This window comes from Trichomycterus rosablanca, chromosome 6 (assembly GCF_030014385.1).
Source record: "Trichomycterus rosablanca isolate fTriRos1 chromosome 6, fTriRos1.hap1, whole genome shotgun sequence".
Taxonomy (NCBI): domain Eukaryota; kingdom Metazoa; phylum Chordata; class Actinopteri; order Siluriformes; family Trichomycteridae; genus Trichomycterus; species Trichomycterus rosablanca.
Genome location: NC_085993.1, coordinates 37,953,554 through 37,967,962, shown reverse-complemented (window position 1 = coordinate 37,967,962; position 14,409 = coordinate 37,953,554).

The following is a 14,409-nucleotide window of genomic DNA, read 5'->3' as shown; positions in this document are numbered from 1 at the left end:
ATCCTTAGAATTAAAATACCAAGTAATTACAACGTAAATATAATTCATAATAACAACACATTTAATACTAGAATTAATTAATGTTTCAAATTAATTAATGGTTAAAATTCACCAGGTTTTGACTGCTGAGTTCCACCATTCATTTATATGTAGAAAAAGTCAAATTTGAATGTTTTCAATCAGAAAAGATGCAATTTCTTATCATTTTAGCTACACTGTTGCAATATATGGCTTATTCTTCTTGCTAAAACAAGCAGGGACATCCCAGATCTTGAGCTCATTTTAAAAACTCCACAATGAAACTCTGTCTGTAACTCAGAATAAGTGTCCAGTTTATTACAGGGAGGATGGAGTTTATATAGAAGAGACAACATGTGTATGTGAGAATATGAGCCTATGTTCAAGCTTAGGGGTGGTTATAGGTTTTGGGGTTGTTAACATTCAAGGGGCCTGCTGAGACAGGTTCTGTGGTTAACTATTACTGAAATGAGCACCTCTGTTTTAACACAGGGGTCAGAGGAGAAGGACAAGTTACCAAAAGTTACTGGACACCTTGATATTTTACCTAACAGTTGTACAGCGGTGGCAACCTACAATGACTCTCACTGGTGCAAGAGAAGGACGCAGAACCTATAATAACAATACCCACGAAGACAATAAACCTACTACTTGATCACTTGGTACTACCTGTTCCACAATTTACACATAGTACTATTTTATTTGCACAGCTTTAAATTGCACAATGTCTGTAACTGCACCTTTAGGCTCCCCCCTTTTTAGTTTTTGTTCTGTTAGATGTTTTATATTCTTATTTTTTAAAATTATTATATTGTATTTTCTTTTTTTATATATTTTTTAGATTTTATATCTTAGTTTTTATTCTTTCCCACCTCATTGTAATGTCGTTGTGTGATGATTGTAATAATTGTAATTGCTGCTGCTACACTGCAATTTCCCTTCGGGGATCAATAAAGTAAATCAATCAATCAATCAATCAATAAAAAGTACTATTAAATCAAATAAATAACGTTTTATATATTACAGTACCTTATCAGAGGACGTCTCAGGCACGACACATACATAGGCAGAGGTATCCTGGTCCTCCAAAGACTGATTATTTGTTCCAGTTTGTACCTTAGCTTGGTGGAGGGGTGTCAGTGTTCGTAAGTGTTGTACCCTTGAGGGGTCGGGTGGTGGTGGACGACCTGGACGTTCAAGGATCTCAGGACTTGCTCCCTGACAATACAAGTTTACACAGTTATACCAGTGGGTAGCACTGTCGCCTCACAGCAACAAGGTCCTGGGTTCGATCCCCAGGTGGGGCGGTCCGGGTCCTTTCTGTGTGGAGTTTGCATGTTCTCCCCGTGTCTGTGTGGGTTTCCTCCGGGAGCTCCGGTTTCCTCCCACAGTCCAACAACGTGCAAGTGAGGTGAATTGGGGATATAAAATTGTCCATGACTGTGTTTGACATTAAACTTGTGAACTGATGAATCTTGTGTAACGAATAACTACCGTTCCTGTCATGAATGTAATTTAAGTGTAAAACATGATGTTAAAATCCTAAGAAATAAACAAACACATTCATACATGTGTGATGCAACATTTTATACAATGTACTGTTGTCTAAACTGACGTTTGACTGTTTTGTTTTTGTGTAGACATATTTTCTGTTTGTATCTTAATAAAGTCTGAAACGTAAATACTGATGGTCATTAAAACTTTGCTAGATAGATTCTAGATTCTGGAAACAGTAATAAAGATTAAACAACTCACCTGTGACATTCCTTCTTTCCACCATCAAATAATTCCTGTCATACTGTAGTAGACTTAACTCTTCTGTCTTGAATTACTTTATCTAAAATCATTGCTCGCCTCCAGTCGTCATCACCACCAGACGTTTTATTTTAAACTTACGTCTCTGTATGAAAAACCTGTTTAGCTGCCTGTGTCAGAAACTGCGCATTTGTAGTCTTAGCTAGTCTTTTTTCATTTAGAATCTTAATCCTTTACAACTACCAGAAGAATACCACAGACCATGCCCGGAGCTGAAGTTCTACACAATATAAATTTTGAGCAATATTTACTGTAAATTTAAGGTTTTGTTTTGCTGTTGTGTCCTTTAGTGGACAACATGAGTACAGTAACAATGCGGACGAGTCACATTCCAATAGTTGTAACACCTTTTTGCCAGCTTCTTAAGGGAATAAGTCCCTGTTATATGGCAAATAAACCCCCAACAAGACAAAAAGAAACTACACCAACCCCCAGAAAGCCCAACATACAGTTTGTTTGTTTGTTTATTACACTCAAAAAACAAAGAATTGGCATTCGTTCTTGTTAAGCAAACAAATCAAATTGATATTAATTGATTTGACCCATTTTTAAAATGTACTTAAAATATCTGTGTTAATACAACGTAATTATCCTAATTGTTAAATTGACCTAAATCAATCAACTGAAATAAAAGAGAATAAATTGAGTGTATCCAACTCTCGCGAGGTTTTATATTCATTAAACAAAAAAATTACTTTTGATTAACTTAAAAAAGTTAAGTAATTGAACAGAAAACCCCTCCCATAAACGTGTAAGTCCGCTCCTTTTCAGCTGTTTGTGAATCAAAAATGATTTTCGGGTAGCCATTTTTTCTTGTGTTCGGGTAGTCATTTGTTTTAACTTTTGTAACCTGCAAATTACTTTTTACTTTTCATTTAAGGCTTTTTGTAAAAGTAAACGTGTCTTTCTCGAATATCTTTTGGAAAGTAGAACCTTTGTTAAACTAAGTCGACGAACTTTATTCCCCCGACTGTGCTGTGTTTGAGTAGCATGTACACCACCAGTCTGACGGAGCTTTTTCATCTTTCATCCGTTAACCCAACTCCAGTCTAATGTTGGTAAGTGTTGTACTATACTTAACAATTTTGTTTAAAATAAATGATCTTAATGTTGACACTAAATAAATAATCAAACAGCGCTGCTTTATTTGCCGTATTTAGGCTACATGTTAGCATGCTAGCCTTCATACGAAGCAAAGAGTGTGCTGGCTTGTTTTATTGTAATCCTTAAATGAACGCTATTAATGTTGATATTAATATTTTTGTTTCTTGTTTCTTTGTTTTGTTTTAGAGAGCTGCCAGCCAAACGTTAAGAAATCAGCTTGCCGTGTGAAACAGTACAGGTTCATGGTTACTGTAAAGAGCTGTTTGTGCTTTCATACAGTCTGTACAGTTTTTAATGTTTCCTTGACATGTTGTATTTTAAGTAAATACTTCTGAAGTGAAATAAAAAGAGAAGAATTTTATGATTGTCTGTTTTTCTATAAATAAACATTTCTAATTGATATTTAAAATGTGTTTAACATAAACTATTTTTTTAAATTGAGCTCAAGCTAAGTAGAATTATTGGGAAAAGCAGTTGGTATAACAAAAAAAAGAAAGTTTAATCAACTTGCCTTTTATGTGTAATAACTTAATGTTTTAAAATCATAAGTTAAATCAACAAAATTAACTTAATTGTTACATCAATTTTAGTACAATTAGTAGAACCAACGTAAGTAAAATAAGTTAAATCAACATGGTTTGGAACAACTTAAATGAAATAAGTTGCATCAACTTAAGGAAAATAAGTTGGATCAACAATAGAAAATCTTGTCCAGATTACCTTAATGAGTTGAGTCAAACTTAACAGATCAAATTAAGTTTAGACTACTTAAATAAATTGTGTTGGATAAACAAAATTGCTTTATGTCCAAAGAAATAAATACAATTGTGTGGAAATACTTTCCATAATTCAATTAAGTTCAGCCAAATAATTTTTTTTTTGAGTGTAGAATTTTAACGTCATGTTTTTTCACTTTGGTTACATTCATGACAGGAACAGTAGTTACTCATTACACATAATTCATCAGTTCACAAGGTTATACCGAACACAGTCATGGACAATTTAGTATCTCCAATTCACCTCACTTGCATGTCTTTGGACTGTGGGAGGAAACCAGAGCACCCGAGAGAACATGCAAACTCCACACAGAAAGGACCCGGACCGCCCCACCTGGGGATCGAACCCAGGACCTTCTTGCTGTGAGGCGACAGTGCTACCCACTTAGCCAGCGTGCCCCCCCCCCAACATACAGTAGACCCTTCACTTACGAATTAAATTGGTTCCAAAGGGCTGTTCTTAAGTCAAAGTGTTCGTTAGTTAAACCTATTTTTCCCATAAGAAATCATGTAAATAGAATTAACTCGTGCCAGACCTCCCAAACCGCCCCCTTACCTAACCTTTCTAATGTCTTAAATGGTCTTTTTTGTTATAAATACAAGTATATTTTCCCTTAAATCTTAATTATAGAATAGACAGTCCTGTAATAAACAATAATAAACAACACCACACAGTAGTACTGTACATAAAACACACACCACATTTCAGACACAGGGGTCAGAGGAGAAGGACAAGTTACCAAAAGTTACTGGACACCTTGATATTTTACCTAACAGTTGTACAGCGGTGGCAACCTACAATGACCCTCACTGGTGCAAGAGAAGGACGCAGAACCTATAATAACAATACCCACGAAGACAATAAACCTACTACTTTATGTACTTACTGTACATAAAACACACACCACATTTCAGTACAGTACGTGTGCTGTACCATACACCATAACACATGAGATACATTAGATACATTATAAAATTTATCTACCAGAAACAACAATAACACTCATATTTCTATATTATTTCCTTCTTTATTTCAATAGTGTTGTATTTTGTAGGTGTAATTGCAATAAAGAAAGAATACTTTACTGAGTCGAATTCCTTCTTCTCTCTCACTCACTGTCCCCTCTGTCTGACACACAGTGACAGCTACTGGCAGGAGTAATTATACAACAACAAATAGTGATTTTTTTTCATTTTCTCACCACTGCGCTTCCTCTGCACCTTCTTTGGGGACATTTTAATATTGAATTTAACAAAATATGAAGAAAACACTGGAAAAAACGTCCGCTGTCCGAATGTTTGCTCACTGTATATATATATATATAGAGAGAGCAAGACGGTTGGAGTCAACTTGTTTGTGATAACATTAGTCATTTATTTCAGCTTTTTTCGACCCCCTGTGTTAAAAAGAAGGTTTATTATTCTTCTTGCTCATGGGCAATTTGGTGTATATCTTGGTATTTTCTGATTTTGGTTAATGAGGTAAGTCTAAAATGAGGTTCTTTAAAATAGATGAATATAACATCACCAGAGATCTTCCCTACTCCAATAGCCTATTGATTTTCATGTCCCACCCAGTGTTGCCAACTCCTCAGTAAGGAAAGTAGCTATTGGCTGTCCTAAAAGTCGCTAGAAGTCGCTAAATGACGTCATTGCCTAATTTGCATATGATCCATTTGCATGTAATTGACGCTGTAGAAGAGAGGAATAACATCGTGGGAGAGACAAAAAGTGGGTAAAAACACCCTAAATATGTTTAGAACTACAAATGAACTTTCGTCTGTTAATTCGTGGTTTGTTTTTGTTTTTTAAGAAAATACTGAGCTACTCTGGGCAGGGTTGCCAGATTGCGACAGTAATTTTCAGCCAAAGTGCATGAAAAAACGCCCAAAACACAGGATAAGCAGATGGTGTTTAGCATTTCACAAATAATAAACCAGTTAAACCATCATGACCTACAAATTAATATCTTAAAATGTACAGATCAGTAATTATACATTATAAAGGACAAATTTTTAGTAGCCTGCCAAGTTTGTAAAATGCATTATTTGTTAGGACACACAACCCTTTGCATGTAAATAAAAATAAACTTGCAAGCAATGAAAGTTTTCCCTTTCGTACATATGAGAGGTTGTATGTACAAGACTTGCTTACCTTCATATTCAACTCAAATCACTTGTCTAACATATGAATCACTGTATTGATGGGCGTGGCAACAGTGTCTTGGACTGGAAAGAATAACCTGTCAATCAAACTTTTGACAACGGGTTGGATGTAGTGGGAGAAGGTAGGGAGAAGGGAGACCTATTTATATTCCACCTGCTTTAGCAATAGCTTTTTTTATTTATATTTTAAGCTGCCAAAATAATTACAAACCAGCCCAAATTTTGTCCACCTGCCAAAGTGTGTTTTTCCCTGCCAATTTCCAACAAAATCCGCTCATTTTGGTGGAAACCCGCCCAATCTGGCAACAGTGACTGTGATACTGACCGCTCGTGCTTGAGGACAGTAACTGCAGAACAATGTGTGTTTTCACGTTCGAGTCTCCAATAACACCAGAAAAAGTCGCTAGATTTGTCGCTAGTCGCTTTTTTGAAAAAAAGTCGCTAGAGGGGTCTGAAAAGTCGCTAAATATAGCGACAAAGTCGCTAAGTTGGCAACACTGGTCCCACCACGTGTGATTATTTCTACTCCTAATGAAATACAACAGGGCCTCCCTCAGGGCTCAATGAGGCCCCCTAGTGGGCAGCACTAATATAATTCATCTTAATCCAGACACTTGTGGTATTTAATCTATCCATCATGTGCATATATGGCCAGAAGCACATCTCTCTGAACTCAGTACAGACTGCAAAAAAGTCTAAAATTGCACCTTAAAACAAAAGATTTCCCTCACAATGTGTTAATTACAACTAATGTTAAGTATTTAAAGGCTTAAATCATCAAATTTTCCTGTTAAGCTTTTATCTATACTAAACCCATAAAGGCAGCAGCTTACTGAGACTCACTGAAAATACACTTTCTCAAAAGGTATCATTAATACAGAGAAATACAGTAGATCCTTGACTTACAAATTTAATTGGTTCCAAAGGGCTGTTCTTAAGTCAAAATGTTTGTTAGTTAAGCCTATTTTTCCCATAAGAAATCATGTAAATAGAATTAATCCGTGCCAGACCTCCCAAACCACCCCCTTACCTAACCTTTCTAATGTCTTAAATGCTCTTTTATAAGTATAGCATTAAATTAAATCTTAAATTATAGAATAAATATTCCTGTAATAAACAATAATAAACAATACACAGTAGTACTGTACTGTACATAAACACACATCACATTTCAGTACAGTACGTGTGCTTTACCATACACCATAATAAATTTCCTTCTTTTTTTTATACAATGTATCTACCAGAAACAACTCTCATATTTCTCTATTATTTCCTTATTTATTTTAATAGTGTTGTATTTTGTAGGTGTAATTGCTTAAAAGAAAGAATACTTTACTGAGCCGAATTCCTTCTTCTCTGTCACTCACTGCCCCCTCTGTCTGACACACAGCGACAGCTACTGGCAGGAGTAATTATACAACAACAAATGTCTTAGATTTTCTCATCACCACACTATCTTTGCACATTCTTTGGGGACATTTTAATATTGAATTTTACAACATATAAAGAAAACACCGGAAAACTCTGTCCGCATGATCGCATATATATATATATACAGTGTATCACAAAAGTGAGTACACCCCTCACATTTCTGCAAATATTTTATTATATCTTTTCATGGGACAACACTATAGAACTAAAACTTGGATATAACTTAGAGTAGTCAGTGTACAGCTTGTATAGCAGTGTAGATTTACTGTCTTCTGAAAATAACTCAACACACAGCCATTAATGTCTAAATAGCTGGCAACATAAGTGAGTACACCCCACAGTGAACATGTCCAAATTGTGCCCAAAGTGTCAATATTTTGTGTGACCACCATTATTATCCAGCACTGCCTTAACCCTCCTGGGCATGGAATTCACCAGAGCTGCACAGGTTGCTACTGGAATCCTCTTCCACTCCTCCATGACATCACGGAGCTGGTGGATGTTAGACACCTTGAACTCCTCCACCTTCCACTTGAGGATGCGCCACAGGTGCTCAATTGGGTTTAGTCCATCACCTTTACCTTCAGCTTCCTCAGCAAGACAGTTGTCATCTTGGAGGTTGTGTTTGGGGTCGTTATCCTGTTGGAAAACTGCCATGAGGCCCAGTTTTCGAAGGGAGGGGATCATGCTCTGTTTCAGAATGTCACAGTACATGTTGGAATTCATGTTTCCCTCAATGAACTGCAGCTCCCCAGTGCCAGCAACACTCATGTAGCCCAAGACCATGATGCTACCACCACCATGCTTGACTGTAGGCAAGATACAGTTGTCTTGGTACTTCTCACCAGGGCGCCGCCACACATGCTGGACACCATCTGAGCCAAACAAGTTTATCTTGGTCTCGTCAGACCACAGGGCATTCCAGTAATCCATGTTCTTGGACTGCTTGTCTTCAGCAAACTGTTTGCGGGCTTTCTTGTGCGTCAGCTTCCTTCTGGGATGACGACCATGCAGACCGAGTTGATGCAGTGTGCGGCGTATGGTCTGAGCACTGACAGGCTGACCTCCCACGTCTTCAACCTCTGCGGCAATGCTGGCAGCACTCATGTGTCTATTTTTTAAAGCCAACCTCTGGATATGACGCCGAACACGTGGACTCAACTTCTTTGGTCCACCCTGGCGAAGCCTGTTCCGAGTGGAACCTGTCCTGGAAAACCGCTGTATGACCTTGGCCACCATGCTGTAGCTCAGTTTCAGGGTGTTAGCAATCTTCTTATAGCCCAGGCCATCTTTGTGGAGAGCAACAATTCTATTTCTCACATCCTCAGAGAGTTCTTTGCCATGAGGTGCCATGTTGAATATCCAGTGGCCAGTATGAGAGAATTGTACCCAAAACAACAAATTTAACAGCCCTGCTCCCCATTTACACCTGGGACCTTGACACATGACACCAGGGAGGGACAACGACACATTTGGGCACAATTTGGACATGTTCACTGTGGGGTGTACTCACTTATGTTGCCAGCTATTTAGACATTAATGGCTGTGTGTTGAGTTATTTTCAGAAGACAGTAAATCTACACTGCTATACAAGTTGTACACTGACTACTCTAAGTTATATCCAAGTGTCATGTCTATAGTGTTGTCCCATGAAAAGATATAATGAAATATCTGCAGAAATGTGAGGGGTGTACTCACTTTTGTGATACACTGTATATACTGTATATATATGGGTGAAAGACGAATAGTGTGTTCCAAGTACCAAAAAAATAAAATGGTTAAATTGTATAGTTTTTTCATTTAATATTGTGCACAAATGTGTCACCTATGTAAATATGTATTTTTTTTCTCAGCATTTTGCTTATTTGATAATTTTAGTGTTGTTGACACACAACAAGGACACAAAAATGTCATTCAGTTCAACGACTAATTCATGAAAAATTACACACACAAGGAACAATCTTAGCCATTTCAAATTTATAAGTTTAGTATATCTCTTACAAAAGATTTAAAACCTCAGAAGAAACTGTACTTACTCTGTTTTGAATTTTCTGTGCATTGTTTGTACTCTAATGCGTCTTGGGATTTTGTTTATTTGTATACAAGACGTTTTTGCTACACATTCTATTCTATTTGAAACCCAATCAAACTCCGTTTTTTTATGAAGCAGGCCTTGATTCCCTTGCATTTACATGAAAAAAAATATATAATAATTACTTATTACAGTTATTTTAAGCAAATGTTTTTGTTGCACTGTATGATGATTTTATGTTGCACTGAATGACATACTCCAAATTATCCTGTTACATCAGAATATTTGTGACTTAATTTGTTTTTAAGTTCTTTATTGATTGAAGTAGCAGTAGTAGAATGAAAATATGCCACACCAGTGGCAAGTATGTGTTATAATATTACTACATCATGAAAAAAGTAAGGCAATCAAAAACGTAAACTTTATTCTAAAATAAAACAAGAAACTTGCATAAAAGTGATGTAACATAAGATCATTTGAAGTCCTCAGTCATAGCATGAAAAAATGGTTGCTGTTAAAGCATTTCAATATATTCATAAAGCATTTTAATATTAAAACATAGCTAATGAAGCCATCATCACAACCTGTAAGGCACCAGAACAGTGTGGAAGTGTGGAATTTGTGTCATAACACGTGAAAAAGTTGCTGCAGTAAATCTAAATTCATTCAGCAGTAAAAACCATTTGAAGTCACATTTTATTTCATGAACTGAACAAATGTTTTCCAGTCTTTTGTTGTTAACCTTGAGGTTCTTGCTGTACATGGCTTTGGTTCTGCGATTACGATTTTGACATCAGACTTAAGGTAGTAAATTTCATCAGGTGGATTTGGCCACAGGAATTTCTGTTTCAATTTTGTAGCATGCAGCTAACTTGCAGCTCATCTCCTACAGACAGCAGCCAACAAATGGCGAACAAAATCTCAGGGACCGCTTCATCATACTTCATCAAAAACATAATTATTAATATTCATTGTAATTACTGCTCTTATTAAGGAAGCCTAGAATGAAAAAAAAAAGTGGTTTTAATATTTAAAAATAATTTTAAAACATTATAAAGTCAGTATAACAATGTCATTGTCAATTTAGTGCAACAGCGAAATTCTGTTGCACTAAATGACTGTTGTTGTACTGAATGACAGATATTTTACTTTAGCACATTTTACAGTTATCCCAGTGGTTAGCCAAAGCTAACGTTGACCTTAGCTCAAAGACATTTCTACACATATTCACATTTAAATGTTAATAACCTTGTTTGTTTACAAGAGTAACCGTAATATTATGTTTTCTGGGTTGTACTGAATGACACTCAGTTTTGTTCTTTAATGTAGTGTCAGTAAAAAGACATTTTTATCAAATAATGTTAAAATGCATTGACCTCGTGTGTGTGCTGAAGGGTCCCCAGGAGTCTTCTTTTGTTGTTATAATTGGTCACATGACTGCAGTAGCTTGATTGCATATTAAAATAAGGCTTTTTATTAACGTTGTGCTGAATGACAACTGAAGATTGGGAAAATGGGGACTGAAAGTATCCTGAATATTATTAATATTAAAAAACACATCTGATTGAATATTATTTAATATGTCACACATGACATTTGTACAATTATGCCAAAGCAGTAAATTTTAAGTTTTACTTAAGATTAATTTTATTCCTTAAAAAGGTAGGGGGACCGTTGCACTGAATGACATTTTGGGGGTTTCAAGGGTTATTTTTTCAAAAATCATAAATTTTCTGTAAAAATTACTTTAAGTTTCAGTAAACATGTACAAATGGAGTAGATTGAAGGTATATCCACTTATATTAATATAATTGTATATTATATCAAGTGGGGACACTAAAAAGTTACGTCTTGTCTTTGACCCATATATATATATACAGTGCCTTGCAAAAGTATTCACCCCCTTGACTTTTTACCTCTTTTGAATGTTTATTTAATCTGAATTTTATGTAATAGATCTGCACAAAGTAATTTAAGTTGGTGAGGTGAAATGAGAAAAAAATATATATGTATATAAAAATTTTAAATAATAAACTGGAAAATGGCGCGTGCGTATGTATTCACCCCCTTTGCTATGAAGCCCCTAAAAAGTTCTGGTGCAACCAATTACCTTCAGAAGTCACATAATTAGTGAAATAAAGTTCACCTGTGTGCAATCTATGTGTCACATGATCTGTCAGTATCTACACACCTTTTCTAAAAGGACCCAGAGGCTGCAATACCACTAAGCAAGAGGCACCACTAACCAAACAAAACCATGAAGACCAAGGAGCTCTCCACACAAGTCAGGGATAAAGTTGTTGAGAAGTACAAGTCAGGGTTGGGTTATAAAAAAATTTCCAAATTTTTGATGATCCCCCGAAGCACAATCAAATCCATCATCATCAAATGGAAAGAACATGGTACCACAACAAATCTGCCAAGAGGGGGCCGTCCACCACAACTCACAGACCGGGCAAGGAGGGCAATAATCAGAGAGGCAATACAGAGACCACAGGTAACCCTGAAGGAGCTGCAGAGTTCCACAGCAGAGACTGGAGTATCTGTCCATAGGACCACAATAAGCCGTACACTCCACAGAGCTGGGCTATATGGAAGGGTGGCCAGAAAAAAGCCATTACTTAAAGATAAAAATAGGAAAGAACGTTTTGAGTTTGCCAAAAAGCATGTGAAAGACTCCCCAAATGTATGGAGAAAGGTGCTCTGGTCAGATGAGACTAAAATTGAACTTTTTGGCCACCAAGGAAAACGCTATGTCTGGCGCAAACCCAACACATCTCATCACCCCAAGAACACCATTCCCACAGTGAAACATGGTGGTGGCAGCATCATGCTGTGGGGATGTTTCTCAGCAGCAGGGACTGGGAAACTGGTCAGAATTGAGGGAAAGATGGATGGTGCTAAATACAGGGATATTCTTGAGCAAAATCTGTTTCAGTCTGCCAGTGATTTGAGACTGGGACGGAGGTTTACCTTTCAGCAGGACAATGACCCTAAGCATACTGCAAAAGCAACACTTGAGTGGTTTAAGGTGAAACATTTAAATGTGTTGGAATGGCCTAGTCAAAACCCAGACCTTAATCCAATTGAGAATCTGTGGTCAGACTTGAAGATTGCTGTTCACCAGCGGAAACCATCCAGCTTGAAAGAGCTGGAGCAGTTTTGCCTTGAGGAATGGGCAAAAATCCCAGTGGCTAGATGTGGCAAACTCATACAGACTTATCCAAAGCGACTTGCAGCTATAATTTCTGCAAAAGGTGGCTCTACAAAGTACTGACATTAGGGGGGTGAATAGTTATGCACATTGACGTTTTCTGTTATTTTGTCTTATTTGTTGTTTGCTTCACAATAAAAAAAAATTCACATCTTCAAAGGTGTAGGCCTGTTCTGTAAATGAAATGATGCAAACCCCCAAACAATCCATTTTAATTTCACGTTGTGAGCCAACAAAACACGAAAAATGCTCAGGGGGGTGAATACTTTTGCAAGGCACTGTATATATATATACATACAGTGTATCACAAAAGTGAGTACACCCCTCACATTTCTGCAAATATTTTATTATATCTTTTCATGGGACAACACTATAGAAATAAAACTTGGATATAACTTAGAGTAGTCAGTGTACAACTTGTATAGCAGTGTAGATTTACTGTCTTCTGAAAATAACTCAACACACAGCCATTAATGTCTAAATGGCTGGCAACATAAGTGAGTACACCCCACAGTGAACATGTCCAAATTGTGCCCAAAGTGTCAATATTTTGTGTGACCACCATTATTATCTAGCACTGCCTTAACCCTCCTGGGCATGGAATTCACCAGAGCTGCACAGGTTGCTACTGGAATCCTCTTCCACTCCTCCATGATGACATCACGGAGCTGGTGGATGTTAGACACCTTGAACTCCTCCACCTTCCACTTGAGGATGCGCCACAGGTGCTCAATTGGGTTTAGTCCATCACCTTTACCTTCAGCTTCCTCAGCAAGGCAGTTGTCATCTTGGAGGTTGTGTTTGGGGTCGTTATCCTGTTGGAAAACTGCCATGAGGCCCAGTTTTCGAAGGGAGGGGATCATGCTCTGTTTCAGAATGTCACAGTACATGTTGGAATTCATGTTTCCCTCAATGAACTGCAGCTCCCCAGTGCCAGCAACACTCATGCAGCCCAAGACCATGATGCTACCACCACCATGCTTGACTGTAGGCAAGATACAGTTGTCTTGGTACTTCTCACCAGGCCGCCGCCACACATGCTGGACACCATCTGAGCCAAACAAGTTTATCTTGGTCTCGTCAGACCACAGGGCATTCCAGTAATCCATGTTCTTGGACTGCTTGTCTTCAGCAAACTGTTTGCGGGCTTTCTTGTGCGTCAGCTTCCTTCTGGGATGACGACCATGCAGACCGAGTTGATGCAGTGTGCGGCGTATGGTCTGAGCACTGACAGGCTGACCTCCCACGTCTTCAACCTCTGCAGCAATGCTGGCAGCACTCATGTGTCTATTTTTTAAAGCCAACCTCTGGATATGACGCCAAACACGTGGACTCAACTTCTTTGGTTGACCCTGGTGAAGCCTGTTCCGAGTGGAACCTGTCCTGGAAAACCGCTGTATGACCTTGGCCACCATGCTGTAGCTCAGTTTCAGGGTGTTAGCAATCTTCTTATAGCCCAGGCCATCTTTGTGGAGAGCAACAATTCTATTTCTCACATCCTCAGAGAGTTCTTTGCCATGAGGTGCCATGTTGAATATCCAGTGGCCAGTATGAGAGAATTGTACCCAAAACACCAAATTTAACAGCCCTGCTCCCCATTTACACCTGGGACCTTGACACATGACACCAGGGAGGGACAACAACACATTTGGGCACAATTTGGACATGTTCACTGTGGGGTGTACTCACTTATGTTGCCAGCTATTTAGACATTAATGGCTGTGTGTTGAGTTATTTTCAGAAGACAGTAAATCTACACTGCTATACAAGCTGTACACTGACTACTCTAAGTTATATCCAAGTTTCATGTCTATAGTGTTGTCCCATGAAAATATATAATGAAATATTTGCAGA